General features: G+C 42.9%; 1 protein-coding gene across 1 annotated transcript in view; it reads right to left on the bottom strand.

Moving 5' to 3' along the window:
* LOC119660051 (insulin-like receptor) overlaps positions 1–9453 on the bottom strand; it is a 193552-nt gene extending 184099 nt beyond the window's left edge. Inside the window, 2 exon segments of the mRNA XM_038068428.1 lie at positions 8720–8746; positions 8824–9453. The gene's annotated coding sequence lies outside the window, so the exon portion shown is untranslated.
* Between the last annotated feature and the right edge of the window lie 4794 nt (positions 9454–14247).

Below are 14247 nucleotides of genomic sequence, written 5' to 3'. Positions count from 1 at the left end.
GTATGATTACATGGTCATACCATTCTGACGTGAAATCATTTAAGAACTTCAGCACACAAGTCACACGTATGCTCTCTAGACGATGACAAAATTTGACATGATGAAAGCGCCTCAGAAGAAAGCAGAAACTGATAACCAATGTATGTGGATTCACGGCGTCGATTGATATTACTTACAGTTGGAGTGACAACCCATGACAACTTGATCTTTTGGCCAAAAACCTGACAATAGCAGACATAGCTGAACAAGAACAAAAGAAAAAACAAGGCGCTAATGCATCTAGTCGACTGGAGGGGGTCGAAACATCGCTTTGCACGTCTAAACGTTTAGGAAAATGAACAGAAAAATATCAATACAGAAAAAGTACGTTTTCTGATGTGAAAGAGCATTTTAACAATAGAATTTTATTTTTAGAAAAAAGTAAAAATAAAGAAAACGGTAGCATACAAAGGAAGCCGGCCCCAAGAGACGTCCATTGAACTGCTGAATTAACGTCTGAGGTTTGCGTAATTGCCCAGACGATGCCATAACGATATCCACCTCAGGAATATTGAAATAAAATACGCGAATTGTAGTCTCAAATTAAGTTCATTTTCCACGGAAAGAACCCCGTAGGCCATGATGCAAGTAATGAGATAAAAGAATTCAACTCATAACTTATATTTAAAATGTGATCAGATGCGAAAAATTAATGTGAATTCATCAATATTATCCAATATAAGAAGTAGCCGGACGTCAACCCCTACAAACTTCCCAATGTTCCGACAAGGAAGGGAGGGAAAACATCACAGAATACCACAAAGAGGCAAACTCATTACTACGGCAGACTTTCTGCCAGTCCTGCCGGAAACTCCCACTAGAGACTATTAAACAAAGGGAGAACATTGAAATTGGAGCCAACCTGAAGGCTCTAGGACATAATTTTCAAACTCAAATGAGGCAAGACCTTTACCGTTTTGTTGGCTGAATGTACCTTTGTTATGCGACATCAAGGCAATGACTCTCAGTTTTGTCAGCTCCCCTTCTTATTGTCAAATAGACTTAACGGCAAGCTCAGGACCAGCAAAAGAGGACGTCGCTATCAAACGGATGACTCCGCTGTGATTACTCTCCACTAGCGCAATGGTTGAGATTTAAGCCGCTTCAGTTGCGAACTCCACCAAAAAGGATATCGAAAGTCGAGAACCTGATTTCAGATTGCGAAGCTTAGATACGATTATCTACCCAAGGATTTGACACATCACTTAACATAGCCATACACAGTTAAATTAAACCGCCAAGCACACACACAAACAGACCCTCGGGAAATATTCGAGTCACTGGCAGAAAGCCTTCTCAATTTTTACAACGGTGAAGGTCCTTACCACGGGTATTCTATAGGGGACCAAAGTAATCAAGCTTCGAATAATGAAACTAGCGACATTAACGCTTTCCCCATTTTAGTCCACATAGTTAAAGTGAACATTGAAACTGACTATTCCTAACGACTAAGGCACAGCTGTTAAACAGACTGCATAACTGACGAATTTTAACCCTACTAGGTGTAGTCCAACCGAGTATACCCTCAATCTACGCCAGGAGGCGTAGAGGTCAAGAAACAAAGATCACCTGTTTTCAAATCCCGCATATCTGAGATAGTACCATTATGAAGGCAACAATCCAGTCAAATTGCAATCCAATTTGTATCGCTCCAAAAAAACAATCAAAACAAGAGAAAAAAAAAACAAATGGCAACAAACTACGAATTACCATCTAATTGTCAATACAGCCACGCATAGCAGACGTTACAACACATAATGTAGGAAGAAATTATTCGGGTTAGAACGATTGAAATGGGAAGAAATGCTCTGGAATTAATTTTCAAATAAAATATTGGAAAGAAAGTAAATTTGGATAGCGTGCATTTAGGAAGAAAATAAAGAACAAAGAACAAAGGGTATCCTTGAAATACAATGGCAAAATTATATGGAACTTCCATGCGACCTCGGAAGAAACCTATAGAAAGCAGATGTGCAATAGCCACGAAAACATCAGACTCTGCAAGTGAAATCTGCGACCTGAAAAGATCGCAAAACTTTATCAACGAATGGCACAGATCCAATTCAGAATAGAGGAACTACAACCGAAGCAGAAAAGCTATAGGAGTACCGCTAAACAAATGCTGATCCAAAGGTATGCAACGTCAAAAAAGGAAAAATTAATTTTTTGTTTGCGGTATGAGGGATCTTAAGTCCCCATTTATTTGATGTTGGACCGGACAAGATGGAGAGCAACTTAAAGGTTTAAAGTACTGGTGGTTTTAAGTTGGATATAATTCGCATCCCTGTCGCGTTTGCGATTGTATAAAAAGGAGCGATTTCCATCTGTTGCCACTTTCGGTCACACTACTGTCAGGACTGAGGTGAGGTATCGCCTGATGAGTTACCTCTGACCTGAACGGAACCGTTAGTCATCTGTCTTGCTTTTTTGGATTAACATCAATGAATGGTCAAACTGGACCTGATGAAGACAAACATAGAAGTGGCTTTCATTGTCAATACTGCAAATATTTGGAATGGTGTCTATGAAATCATCTCGAAATCAATTATTAGTATGGATTTGATCACTGATGCCAACCTAAGTATAAAACAGCACTTGGATTATGCCCAGGAAGATGCTTAATTTCGGGCGACCTTAGTGCAGTCGCAGCTCCTAGTGAAGTAATGCAACCCATTTTGCTAAATGTCGTCCATGTGCTTTGGGATCAACATATTGTCTAGTTGCGCTGAGAATGTCTAGCGCATTCGGGACAACATCGAGTGAGTCAATGTGCGTTATCCGCGGAAGGATATAGATCTTCTAACAATTGGGAAACACCATCTTTAACAGAGAAAAAAAAATCATTCGACTTCCCAGATGCCAGTAAAAAAAGGGAAACAACAAGCGGTAGCAACAGTGAAACAACGCTTAAAAAAACCGCGGGGTCCTCATACTGATTTTTTGGATGATTTGAGTGTTTTGAAAAAATAAATTACAACCGAACACAAATTCTTACGGTACACGCCCGTCAAAGAAAGTATTTCCGCTCCTGGATAAGTCTCCAGTGTGTCCTAAATCCACTGCTATATTTTGGGTTCCGAAGCGTCTAACGTCCATGAAGGGAAGAAGTGGTCAAGGAACCTCACGAATGTGAACGATCAAACAATTTTACCGAGGAGATGGAAGTTCCAGAGACTAGATCGTGGAAAGCGGGGAGGACCACCAAAATGGATGTTCTGATGTCAACTTGAATTCTTCCCGTGAAGTAATAAAGGTACGGCAAAGACAAGATGTACAGTATACCATTAGCCAAACAAGGCAGACGGTGCCAGATCTTGGGCTGCAAATTAATGTAAGCAAGACGAAGTACATAGTGGCAACGTTAGAGCAAGAAACCAAAGAGCGAACAACATCGAATCACACTGGTCAAACGAGAACAATAAAGATAGGAGACTACAACTTTGAAACCGTTGATAATTTCTCCTATCTAGAGTCGAAAATCACAACCGATAACAGCTATAACAATGAAATCCGCGCACGGTTGTTGGTTGCCAATAGAGCCTATTTCAGTTAAAAAATTGTTTCGCTCGAAATGTTTCGCCAAAGGGTCAAGGCTCTTACTGTACAGGACTATGGTTTTGCCAATCTTTATATATTCCTCAGATACCTAGGTAGAAAAATTACGCACTCTTGGTCTTGCTCGACAGAAAAATCCTCCTCCGATCGATACCACGACCGTCTGGTTGTGGATAAAATCTGGCTCAACAGGTTGCGGTGGACGGGTCACTCAATCCCTCTGGGTGAGAATGATCCTGCCCGGAAAGTTGATAAGGGCAACATCTATGGTAGAAAAAGGAGACGTGGCAGACCCTGCCTCGGACGGAGCCATGGCGTACGTTAGAACGCCAAACAGCTTTTAGGGATAACGACGAATTGGTGGACCTTGGCGCAAAGCCAGGATGTCTGGAGTTCCTTACTAAGGCAGGCCTAGATCGGATACCGGTTGTTGTGCCGTTGATGATAATGAAAAACAAATGAGAGACTAGAAGTTGGCGTCATTTATTTCATTCTGATTCTCGAGTGATTGGTTAAGATTTTCCAAATAGGACGTGAGACTATCCATTTTAATGTAATGCTGACATTCTAACATACTTTGGTTGCGGCCGGTTTGACCTACTATAACTATAGCGCCATAACTCATCATCAAGAGGGGGCCTTAAAACGGACAGAAGTTAGGCCAGAAATAAATCGCGGAAATTTTGCGTGGTGTTTCTTTTCGTGCAAGAACAATTTTTTGACCGCCCCCAAACCTAACTATGTGGAAATTGAATTTGGCCACGTCCTGAAAGGACATCATGGGACTTGGCTGATTGAAGAAATGGGTGGGAGTGGACCGATAAACGTAAGCTCGACGCCCTGGAATTCTGTTACCGTGAAAAAGTAAAACAGCATTGATTTCTCCTTACGTATCAAGAGAAAGCTTACAGGTGGTCGTAAACCTGTCGACGATCCCATGAAGGATGTTAAAGACATACTTTTCATCGACCACCGTGAATATCAGAAAAGGTGTACGGAACCCACCCAGTACCACGATTTTGAATCACACGACAATTTACATGTGTGAAGGTGGACTGTCCCTCCAAGAGACTTGAGAAGCTGGCTCGACAGATAGCAGGTCGATTTCCGCTCTGGATCCTCACATACTGATTAGATTTACACCTTTCGGATCACTTGAGAATAGTGTACGGAGTTCAGGTCACTTTTCCCTCTTGTCTTCATCGATTTCGACATAGGTCTCGACAGCGTCAACAGGAAGCAAATACAGAATGTTCTATCCAGGAGACGCGGAATATGATGTGCTGTATCAAAATAAAATTTGAAAAGAATTTAAAGTCGTAAGCGAAGTCCACCAGGGTACCATTCTCTCATCGGTACTTGTTCATCTGGTTTTCGGAGGCGTCCTTTATCCTTATCCTTAGCTGGAACATTTAGAGGAGTTTAATGGGCAAGATTTCCTATCTGAAACAACTCGAATAAGGTGAGGACTTCTGCATACTTACTTACTGAGTCATTGGCCGAAGCTTTAGCAACGCTAAATCCAAAAAGAAGACTAAATTTTCCTGAAATACCAAGGCCCAATTGTCTTGCTAGTCTAGACCAAAACTCACTGAGGAAGAGGACAACTGATCCTCGAAATATGGGTGTATCAGAAATAAAAAATTCTAGTTCGGCATTTCAGGAAGATCTAGTCTTTCCTAGGTTTTTTAACTATTATAAAAACACGTCGAGCAAATCGACGTACATGACAGTAAAAAGCTAAACCCGCATCGGCTACCAAAACTTGGAAATTCAAGTTTTTTAACACTAGCGTCAAATTTAGGATGCTCTGCGTCAATGTTCCCTTCGCGCTACTAAATAAAAGCATCTCGTGACCCCAAGTGTGGGAAGCGCTAAGTTTTCATAAACTCATGTTTGCATCATGTCATCGTTATATGTTGGCCTGAGAATATAATAAATGAAGTATTTCGTCGATGTACGGGCCCGTGGATATGTTGATGAGAAAGGGGGAGTGGCAGTGGATAGGTCACTTATTAGGCAAATGTGGTAATCTGACTATTAACTTGGCGGTGCAAGGAGCCCACTATTTGCAGATGGCTGACAGGTAGGGCTCAGAAACACATGATACACAAGAAGAGGATTTGCTTGTCAGAGGGAGCTGAAACACATTTTAGAAAACTGTCAGCGATACGCATCATCGCTGACGTTGGCGTGATGTACTATTCCCCAGTCAGATATAAATGCCCAAACAGTGTTCGTCTAATTTGACGAACATATAGCATGAACAGCAAATGGAAGAGCTCTTCACAATTCTGAGTTTTGGAGCATTGGGGTTAGACTTCACACACAGTCTGCTTTTTAATGATATCCGAACTCTAAATGTGGTCGAACATCTACCGAAGACGCAAAGCGCTCAGGTCGGATTTTTTGCACCGGTATATACCAATGGATAAAAGGGGATTAATCATTATAATCCGAAACCAAAAAGAATGACAACCGAATGGGGGAAAGGGGCGAAAGCCGGGCAAAGCGAGCGAAGACATAACAGTCAGCAGGCAAGGTCACGGCCCCTGTGTTTTGGGATCTCCACGGAATGTTGCTTTTGAATTTTTTTCCGAAGGGCCACGATCAACAGCGACTACTATATTGAATTCTTGGATCGGTTGGTTGCCGCAATTAAGCAGAAAAGCCCTCACATGGTAAAGAAAAAACCGCTGTTTCACCAGGATAATGCGCCGATTCACAAGTCGATGAAAACGATGGGGAAATTGCATGAACTACGATTCTAATTGTTCCCATGCACCCCATATTCGCCAGATGTAGCCACTTGTTTGCAGATCTCAAAAGAAAGCTCCAGGGAAAGAGATTCGGTTCCGATGGGGAAGTTATAGCCATAATCGGCGCCTATTTTCAGGTTAAAGACACATTGTTTTATAAGAAAAGCACCGAAAGTTTAGAAAAACGCTGGAATAGTTGTACGGAAGGCAACTATCTTGACGAATAAGGTCATTTTTAGTGGTCAATCTCTTACTGACCCATGTGTTACATACTGAAGAAGAATGACCTAATTTTAAATGCATTGACCGATAAAGCACTTCCATTCCTGGAGCAGTAGCAAACGTAACTGCAAAACGCCATTGTTCTGAGAGATCTTGATCGAAACACAAAGGCTACTCGCATCAGCATCGAAGCCGTTCCTGGAATTTACTGGAGTTGTGCTTCAAAATTATCAACGATTTATATAAAGTATACTTTACCTAGGTCTGAGGACTATTTGGGGCTATTAACAGTGCAGTGTATTGCTACTCACCTTCAGTTCCTCGCAGGATCCAGGTGTTGAACTACATCTGCTTATTCTCATGAGCCACATCAGTGAATGGAAAATATTGTTGCAGACACACTTTATAGTATTTAGGACTATCGAACGTTGCGATCAAATAAAAAGAAGCATAAAGAGCCTATTTACCAATGTAGGAGCTTCAACCTAGTCAAGGTTTACCTTTACAGTATTTAGGTATCCCCGAAACTGGTGGCTCTGTTTTCGCTGAAAATCATTTAGGCTAGCATAACTTTTCCAAAATGGAACAAAATTTTGAAACAATTAATTGATTCGCCCCCTATCACTTACTATAAAGCTTTTTGCATCCGCAGCATCGTTAAAATTAGCGTCAATTACGCCGGGCTTGTCGAGAATGGTGGGTCTTCCGACGGGATTATCACCGTATGGTTGGACGTTAAAAACCATCGTAAGAAATATCGCCCTCTCTACTTTGACTGAACGATCTACGAGTATAGGATATGTTTGACCACGTATCACATAAACTTATTTGAACTTTGATGAAATACTGCTCTGTATCTTGTGTCCTTTGCAATTGACCTATCAGTGAACAAATTGTCATGCTCAGTAGTTTCAAGGTTCATAACCAACGTCTCTGTCTTCACCACGCACAAGATCCATAATCACTATGTAATAACCAAAGATTCGAGTGCGTCCCATCTTAGCACTATAAAATCCTTGCCTACGTCTGGAGATTCTTTTAATATATTTCTGCAACACGCTGGGCATACATTATTGCAGTATGAGGACAATGGGTTAAACTGTGGCTTGTATGTTCTACCAAAACTGCATAACCTGGGTCGGTATACTTGACCGCACCGTGGAGTAAGGGTATCATTGTGAATCCCACTTTTTGTCAATCCCACTAGGGTGTCGACTTCACTTTACCGGCTATATATTTAAATACAAGTAATGCATGTCGGGTACGGCCGATAGATTGCACACCTATTTTCCTCACTCAATGAAAAAGCACTTGATGCGGTACCACTAAATTTGCGTAAAACACTGATTTGAGACTATCTGATGGGGGTTTTATCCTGAGAATGGTTAACGTACCACTGATAAAGATTGAAGGTTGATAATGCAAATACACAGAAGAGGATAATGAAATGCGACAATATCAATCAAGTGGAATTTCTTAATGCGCATTTGTCAGGTGTCCTTTTCAGTCCTGGTAATTTGAAAGGTAGACCTAAGGAGAGCGAGTGTCTATTACCAGAGACAGAGACAAAATCGCGTCCCCAATCTGAGGAACAGTTCGACAGTATACGTCAGGGGACCGTAAGATAGATTTTATAAAGGAAAACATGTATATTTTCCACAAAAGCTTCCCTCCATTAAAGACATTATTATCAACGGCGCAACAACCGATATCCAATCTAGAGCTGCCTCAGTAAGGAGCCCCAGGCATCCCCGTTTTTGGCCAAAGTCCACCAATTCGATATTCCCAAAACCTGTCTAGCGTCCTAGCCTACGCCATCACTCCATCTGAGACAGGGTCTGCCACGTCTTCTCTTTCTACCATAAATATTGCCTTTATAGACTCTCCGGGCTGGACCCTTCTCACCCATATGGATTAAGTGAACCGTCCTAGCTCCCACTAAAGAGAATTTCAACTTCAATGTAATCTTGACTGTTGCTGAGCAGAGAGTCTCCAAGGAGTCTCCCAACCCAACGGTCCCAAAGTGACCGGAAGTTCATATCATTATTAAGGTCTATAAAGCACAGCCAAATTGAACATGAGTTCAGTGTGAGCGACCCTTGTTAGTTCGGTTTCTTTCAAGTGGTAAGGCTTTGTTTACGTACCTTTCTTCGTTGTGAATTGTATAGTATCTGAAAAGAAAAGAAAAACAGATGTTAGAAAGGGTCCTTTGGGATATTCTAAAAGAGAGTATCCTGATTAATCTCACGTCTATATAGGGGAGACCGCCAAGGATATTTCTCGCTGGAAAGCAGCTAATCCAAGAAAATGTCGATAAAGCACAAATAAACAAAACGTTCAAAGACACAATCACAAAACCCACATTTATTGGCACAATCACCACGACTCCACTTTTCACGACAATCTCACTCACTCGAACTTTATTCACTAAACATTGCATGAATGGAGTTGGCGAGCTGGGAAAAGGTCACTAAGACTATCCACGCGCCCTACGCGCGGCACGGCTATGCACACTGCGAGCCACAACGAGCACCTCACGGGAACACCTTCCAGCGCGCACTACACTGAATGAATCGCAAAAAATTTACGCTGCCCATTAATAATCCAAACTAATGAATGAGTAACAGGAACCCTCCCAGGAAAAACCAAAACAAGACGGCCGAGAACCCAACCGCCACCACTGCAGTTCCCACACGTTCACCGACCGCATCGGGGGAAACTCAGTGTTTTCGGATGCACCGGGAGCAGCTTTGATCGCGGAAAACTGCGCTGCGCTTACGGTAGCCACCGCGGTGCATAGCGCCAATGACGACGAGCAATAAAATCACGCGAATTGCGATTTACACACGGGGGGCGGGCTATCAGTCAGTCATCCGTCCTGACACTGACTCCAACTACGGTACCGATTCCATTTCAAAACAACATAACCGTCGATGCCGCCCCAAAGACGTCGTTCGTGTGAGAGAACGCGTTACTCCCGCCGTCGTCGGCCCCCCATCTCCCTCCGGGGTGGACTGGCTCCCATATCGCCGGCCATCGGCGTGACGATGACGTTCGTGATCGTGACGATTGTACCCTGGGCTAGCGACAATGGCAATAACAATATCGCAGCCATGACGAGCCAGCTCCGAAGAATCTCGACGGCGCGGTGGAGAACGAGTAATTGCCGCCAACGAGCGGCTCGCGTAAGCCCCAAAAGTGAGATGTGCACTCATGAATGGGCGACCGCTTAAAGTAGGGGAGACATATGTTCAATGGGAGCTCGGACGATCTAGAAAAATCTGAGAACTTCTTTCGCGCAAATGTTTCCTCGGAGACTTGTGAAATTCATGGCAGAAAAGCTCTGTTTTCCCTTCCCTGATTTGGAATTTTCCATGGGAAAATTCATGAATGTTAACCAAGTTGGGGGCCGCTTTCAAAAACAGTCATGAATTGGAGTTTGGAATTGCCTTAGTTTCCAGCGACCCGTTTTACTACTGATTTCCACGTGTCCGATTTGATCTGTGAATTTCATAGTCACTGGCTAGTGGTCAACGACATTTTATCATAAAATAGACTTTGAAGGGTGGTGAAAATGAGTTAATCATTTCTCAATGACTTTTCAGAATTCATATGAACGCTGTGGGTTGATTCCCTTTGGGGGGTTGGTATGTCATGCGGCGCAGGACTGCTACTCGTAGGGAAGTGTGAATTTCAATGCATTCGTGATAGCAAATTGTTTCGAGATAGTGAGTGGAGACGCTTTCAGGAGCTTGTATGTTCATCCTCAAAGGAAATACAAAATATCTACGTGGCTGGTTAGGAGAAAGCCGTAAGTGTACTCACTGATGACATTCGAAATGCCTCGTCAGTAACGCATGTTACGGCAAGGAGTCCATGTCCTTGTTGATTATAAGCAATCGAGTTGGATGTAATCTTTCTGTCGTTTCGTTTCGTTATTGGTAGTCCTTAATAACTATACATATATTGGTCATGGTTGTGGGGGGTCGACTTTTGTTAACTCCTGTAAGCGGCCTATTATCGAATCTAAAGATTAGTAACAGCGCAAACCTGCCCGCAATGCTAGTTAGTTCCGGAACATGGGCAGGGTCCTTGACAAAAATCGCTCCGGGATCTCATTTAGAAAATTTTTCGGACTCAAGTTCGCAGCAATAGCGCCCAACGTGGGCCAAAATGGTATTGGGATCTCAATTCCAAATATCACGTTGGAGTTGAAAGCCTAGACGAAGTTATATCTTAGGTCGCAGATAGCCCTGCTTTCGAGCAACAGGTTGAGCTGCAACTGCGGTAGGAAGCACCTATTCACAGCATCAGAGAGACTTATGTTGGGCCATAAACCATTCCCAATAGACCTTTGTCCACAATTATAACCGACTTATTAACATATCTGAAGAATAGTAACAATACAGAGCTGCCCGTTAGAGTAGTTACTTCCAGAAATATAGGCGGGACTCATGACGAACTTTACCACAGGATCCTCTTATAAATATTTTCCCAAACACATTTTTACCGCAATAGCGCCCAACGTGGGCTAAAATGCTATGGGGATTGAAACAGAAAAATCTTAAACGACATCACAGTGGCATTGTCAGCAAGTCCGACTTTTGTCGGAGAGTGGAGAATAGTTAGTTAGTTTGTTTAGTTGACTCAGCACTCAGGCCATTTTTAGACCCATTGTACTATCCCTGTAAATCGCCTATTCAATGACTTCCCGCCTACGGTGTGCGCAGGCTTTAGCGAATCTGAGGACATTCTCCAGAGGCAGAGAGAATACAGATTCTTCATTGAAGAACCCTTGCCAAGGTGTCTTCGTCTGAGATCTGAGGATGCCGGGCAGCTGCACAAAAAGTGCAGAGCCGTCTCCTCCTCACATTGGCTGCACATAGCCGAAACCACTACCTCAATCTTTTCCATATGGTAGTTTAAGGAGCAGTGTCCCGTTAAAAGCCCTACTAGGGTTTAGAAACCATATGATCGGCCGGCACCAGGGCTACCCGGTGTTTTTCAAGGAATTTCCAGATAGACCCATGACCGTGTGATTGGCCCCCTTTCCACGCCGCAATGGTATCGAGCCTATATGCGTCATTGGCTGCTTTCTGTTTCACCTCCAAGTAAATGGGGGGTAAATTTATATGGCCTACAAATAACTTCTGTCGGTTTTCACAATAGATGGCGTAGCTTACTTTTTATTCCATTGATCCACCTTTCCAAACATTCATCGGAAAGCTACTGTCAATAGGCACAAACGTCAGTATAAATTATTTAATTGAAGTGAAAACAACAATACTTTGTTCATCAACGAAAATGGCCAATTTTGTACCAAATAATGTGTTTTTGCGGGGAGTTCTACTTCATTATTTCAATATGAAGAAAAACGCAACCGAAAGTCATCGCATTTTGGTGGAAGTTTATGGTAGCCATGCTCTATCTGAGCGAACGTGCCAGAGGTGGTTTGGACGGTTTAAAAGTGGCAATTTTGACTTGGAAGACGAAGAGCGCGCCGGACGGCCAACAATTTTTGAAGATGAAGAATTAGAGGCATTGCTCGACCAAGATCCATCGCAAACGCAAGAAGAACTTGGAAAAACACTTGGAGTCACTCAGCAAGCCATTTTCCACCGTTTAAAAGCAATGGGAATGATCCGAAAGGTCGGAAATTGGGTTCCGTATGAACTGAAGCCAAGAGACGTCGAACGCCGTTTTTTCACGTGCGAACAACTGCTCCAACGACACGAAAAGAAGGGTTTTCTGCATCGAATAGTTACTGGCAATACTGGTAATAAAGTTATTTTGCAACATGACAATGCTCGTCCACATGTTGCACAGCCCGTTAAAACATATCTAGAAACGTTAAAATGGGAAGTCCTACCCCACCCGCTGTACTCTCCAGACATTGCTCCTTCTGATTACCATTTATTCCGATCGATGCAGCATGGCCTGGCTGACCAGCACTTTTCCAATTACGACGAACTCAAAAAATGGTTCGATGAGTGGATAGCGGCCAAGCCAGCCAATTTTTGGGGCGATGGTATCTATGAATTGTCTGAAAGATGGAAGAAAGTTGTGGCTAGCGATGGGCAATACTTTGAACAATGAATGTATAACCAATTTTTCACAATAAAGCTTCAAATTTAATAAAAAAACCGACAGAACTTATTTGTAGGCCTTATAGGATAGCTTCAAATGCCGCAGTCGGCGTAGTACTCATTGCTCCAGTAATACTTAGGCAACCAAGCCTCTGAATCTCTACTTGACTGTTTGTGCCAGCTGGATTTCCGCCCCTGCTAAGGTGGGTAGGTAGCGTATAGCTAGCCCATCTGACGTTCCTAATGAACATAACTAGTCCAGTCTTCCTAGCATTCACCGTCAGTTTATTGCGGGGGCACCAGCTGTGGATTTTACGCAGAGTTGCATTCAAGCGGTCACATACTGTGTCCGCAAACTTGCCGGTAATTATTACGCCTAGATAGCCTGTAAATGCTTACGCGAAGACTTTTTTGTCCTCCAGGAGCCACAGCAGGGTATCCATTACCAAGGACCATAACAGTGGAGAGAGAACCCTCCCTGTGGGCAGCCGATATCACAGCAGTAACGGACATGGATCCACAAACACTCCATTTTGGAATCCGCGGAAAACAGATGATCACAACTAGCATGAAGAAGCTTTCGAAGAGCACTTTCGATTCAACACGCCAAAGAGGGGAAAACACCATATTCGATAAAACAGAGGAGAACGACAAGGGTGCTCCTTAACCGAGCTCTTAAGTCTGAATGGGAACATGGAGGCTCAGCAAGCTCAAAAGAAGAGCAAAAAGATCCTTGTCAAAGAAAGTCGCCAGCATGTGGGTTAGATGCATTTATAAAGCGGGAGGTACACAGAAAGCGACGAAAAAAACATTTTCCATAACATATAGCCTTCAACCTAAAGATTTGATTCTGGCATACAAAGTAGTACCACTAGAGCCAAATGGGTATTTAACTTGTTCCATAGATACAAGTCTGCGGGACCGGATAGCATTATTTCAGCTCTAATATTAGAGCATGCATGCCTAGCACACGTTTATATTCCAATTAACTGGTATGATGTGAAGGTGATATTTATTCCCAAATCGAGGAAATTCACCTACGCGGACGCAAAATGACTGATCAGTCTAGCTTTCGTTCTACTAAAAGGACTAGAAGGACTAGTAATAGATCGATTCATAAGGGAAGCATACATTTCCAGGTGACCATTTCACTGTAGGCAACATACATACTAGAAAGGCAAATCCACGGAGACAGCACTGCACTAATTTATGGTAAAAATTAAGAATGCTATGTCCGATCACGGCTTAGGGACATTTATCGATATCGAAGTTGGCTTCAATTATGGCTCATTCTAAGCGATCTGTGGCACGAAAAGATAGCGTGGAATCGATCCATGGATTCTTCACAAGCTGAAGCAGAGAAAGATCGACAGACTGATCGGACGAAAGTCTATTGAGATAGATTGTCCCTATGCACAGGGGCTCCTGGAGGGCACAAAGGTCTTCGCACAAGCATTTGCGGATAATCTAGCCATAGTAATTATCAACAATCTCTGCATGTAATCCAGAGTTGGTGACTCTGTAACGGCCTCATGGTGAACTATAGGAAGACTGGACCAATTATGTTCACTAGGAGCGTTAGGTAG

Source organism: Hermetia illucens, chromosome 6, assembly GCF_905115235.1.
Source record: "Hermetia illucens chromosome 6, iHerIll2.2.curated.20191125, whole genome shotgun sequence".
Taxonomy (NCBI): Eukaryota; Metazoa; Arthropoda; class Insecta; order Diptera; family Stratiomyidae; genus Hermetia; species Hermetia illucens.
This window is presented reverse-complemented; position numbering and strand designations above follow the sequence as displayed.